Source organism: Myotis lucifugus, unplaced genomic scaffold (genome assembly GCF_000147115.1).
Source record: "Myotis lucifugus unplaced genomic scaffold, Myoluc2.0 scaffold_487, whole genome shotgun sequence".
NCBI classification, from domain to species: Eukaryota; Metazoa; Chordata; class Mammalia; order Chiroptera; family Vespertilionidae; genus Myotis; species Myotis lucifugus.
The window spans coordinates 200,972-204,209 of record NW_005871535.1 but is presented as its reverse complement, the minus strand read 5'-3'; the positions used below and the strand labels follow the sequence as shown (position 1 = coordinate 204,209).

Sequence of the window (3,238 nt, the reverse complement as noted above, 5' to 3'; positions counted from 1 at the left end):
GATTATTTCTTACATATTTTTTCTTTTTTACAAATTGTTATATTGCTTAAAGTATTACAAAGAGTATTACATATGTTTCCTTTTTCCCCCTGCCCTTGACAATCCCCTGGCCTCCCCTACCCCTCAGTGTCTTATGTCCATTGGTTATGCTTATATGCATGCATACAAGTCCTTCGGTTGATCTCTTACCACCCCCCTCTTGCCTCCCAACCCTCCTCGGCCTTCCCGCTGTAGTCTGACAGTCTGTTCGAGGTTGCTCTGCCTCTGTATCTATTTTTGTTCATAAGTTTATAATGGTCTTTATTATCCATAAATGAGTGAGATCATGTGGTATTTTCCCTTCATTGACTGGCTTATTTCACTTAGCATAATGTTCTCCAGTTCTGTCCATGCTGTTGCAAATGATAAGAATTCCTTCTTTTTTACAGCAGCATAGTATTCCATTGTGAGATGTACCACAGTTTTCTAATCCATTCATGTGCTGATGGTATTTCTTATATTTTTAAAGGAATAAAAAAAAGGGAGGATAGATGTGTGACAGACCATTTGTGGCCCTCAATACATAAGGTAGTTACTCTCTGGTCCTTTACAGTATAAGTTTGCCAACCTATGCTGTAGATTAGTGGTTTTTTTAAAGTGTAGTTTAGTCGGCCGGCGTGGCTTAATAGTTGAGCGACCCAAGTGTTCATGGTTCGATTCCAGGTCAGGATATATGCCTGGGTTGCAGGCTCGATCCCCAGTGTGGGGCATGCATGAGACAGCCGATCAATGACTCTCTCATCATTGATGTTTCTACCTCTCTCTCCCTTCCGCTCTGAAATCAATATATATATATAAAATCTTATTTTATTTTTTTAAAGTGTGGTTTAACTGCTGTTAGAACAGAGCAGCAACAGCACCTGGGAACTTGTTAGAAATGCAGGTCCTCAGGCCTTAACACAGATTTGCTGAATTAGAAACCCTAAGGGTGGGGCCCATCAGTATGTATTTTAACAAGTTCTCTAGGCGACTCTGATGCACGGTAATTCTGAGAACTGCTGCTATAGAGAAACTTTTTACCTGTGTGCCAGGATACATGGTGAAGAATAATAGCATGGCGCATAAAAGTCCCAAACTGGAAACTACTGAAGGTCAGTCAGCAATAGAGATAAGTCGTGGCAGTAAATACAGCGAAAGTATTCTGTGGCTTGTGGTTGAGGGCATGGACTGTGAACGCAGACTGCTTGTGTTTAAATCCCAGGTCCACCAAATAGTACTGTGTGGCTTGACCTCTTAAGCCTCAGTTTCCTCATCTGTGAAATAGGCATGACATAGTTAACTACTTTATGGGCTTACTGTGCAGCTTAACCAATTATGTAATTAGAAGAATGCCTGGTACAGAAGTATTAGACTTGAAGAGCAACCTGCATATTAGAATGCTTTAAGGAAAAATATGTCCAACTTCATTTCATAAAAGTGATGGTCTGCCTGTATACTTTGCATATAACAAAATGACTAAGCAGCCTACTATAGGTAAAACTATGTCGATTTTGGAAGTTCAAATGTTGGCATTGCCTCTGCAAACCTCAATTTTCACATGTAGAAAAATAGTAAAATTGTTCTTAGAGGATTGTGAAGAAAACTGATGCAATGTATATGCCCACATTGTGTTTGGTACATGGACATTTAATAAATAAATGTGTTCTCTTTCCTTTCCTAATTGCCCTTTCATTTCACTTCAGCCCTTCCTTCCAAAATGCCTCTGCTGTCTTGACACTCTTTGAGAAACATTGCCAGAACTAAGGTGCAAAGTGGCTTCCTTGACTGTAAGGAGATTTGGCTTTTTCCATGAGTCAAGGTCAGGAGAGTCAGTATCTAGTGTTTTCCCAGCTATGCCCAGGGACCAAGTCTGTGTCTAGATCTAGGACAGGACTGTAATCCTGATATCTCCTAGGATTTTAGCCTTTTAGCTTCCTTAGTATGTAAAATTCTTAGTATGTATTTAGCAACACCTAAATACAAAACGGGTACACAAAGAAATAGATTCTTTTCCCCTCTGTGTCATTTTTCCCTCCCTACATCCTAGGGCCCCGCACCTAGGAGGCCCCAGATATGTATTTATATATTGCTTTGAGTTGTTAGGGTGAATTTGATCTCGGTGGAGCTTAAAACCTGCACTTCCTAGGATGGGTTCATAAACATATAGGTGAGTTTAGGGTGCAAGCACCTGAAACCACTGGCTGCATTTTATGCTCATCTAGGGCGGCAGACAACCTGCAGACACCTCGCTCGACAAGAAAATTACTCAGTTCCCTCCCTCTTAACATCAGTAATCACAGGGGAGCAGAAATATCGGTCTCCAAAAACAGCGCAGAAGATGCAGCTCTGCAGGCGAACCGGCCCCTGTGCTGGCGCGATCTCGAAGGGCGGCGAGACCGGAGCCTCCAGCCAGGAGAAAGGCAGCCTCCTTGTGACGTCAAATCAGCGGACTCGTCCCGGCTTCAGGCCGGTTCCGGTTCCCCGGCTTTCCGGGCGCGGGAGTACGTGAGCGCGGCGATGGTCTGCGCGTGCTCCGCAGAGGGGCGAGCGAAGGTTGGGTCCAGCTCGCGAAGGAGATGCGTGATTGGCTGAGGCCGTGCTGGGGGGTTCCCCGGCCCTGTCGGCAGGGGTAAAACAATAAGAGGGGGCGGCGGCAAAGGGGGCGGGACGTCCGTGTTCCTAGTCGCTCGCCGCAGCGCCTGGCGCCGGGGAAGGGCTGGCGGTGAGGGGACGAGCTCGCGGCTCTCCGGCTCCCCAGGTTTGACGTTTGTTGGAGGGCGGGGACGGCGAGCGAGAAGAATCCGCGGCCGCCGGCTCTCCGCGCCTCTCCTGCCGACCCCCGCGCGACGTACCCGCCGCCGCTGTTGGTTGGAGGTGTGTGAGGGGCCTTGCGAGGGAGGTCGGTGCGGTGGTCGGAAGGGGACTGTCCCTGCGCGCGCGGCGGCTCGAGGCAACCGTCCGGAGCGGGAGCCCGCGTGCCCGAGGGTTTGGCGGCCGGGACCTTGATTGCGCCCGCCGGCCGCCGACGCCGCCGGGTCTGCGGGAGGGAAGCCGAGCGTTTGCTCCCAGGCGAGGGGCCGGGCGGCCGCGTGGGAAAGGGCGCTGACCGGCCGCGCGGTGCGGCGGAGGCTCCGAGGGCACAGGTGTAGCGGGGCGGGGAGGGATGCGGCGGCTAAGACGTCAGGGGACGCAGTCGTTCCCGGAGCGCGCTGATGGAGTC

The 3,238-nt window shown here is 49.4% G+C and overlaps 1 protein-coding gene across 4 annotated transcripts in view; it reads left to right on the top strand.

Annotated features, from left to right (window-relative positions):
- The first annotated feature begins 2,620 nt into the window (after positions 1 to 2,620).
- G3BP2 (G3BP stress granule assembly factor 2) overlaps positions 2,621 to 3,238 on the top strand; it is a 36,798-nt gene continuing 36,180 nt past the window's right edge. For 2 of the 4 annotated variants that reach the window (XM_006103508.3, XM_006103505.3), the window contains exon 1: positions 2,621 to 2,892. The gene's annotated coding sequence lies outside the window, so the exon portion shown is untranslated. The remainder of the gene's footprint in view (positions 2,893 to 3,238) is intronic. The other 2 variants (XM_023744806.1, XM_023744807.1) reach the window with 2 other exon arrangements.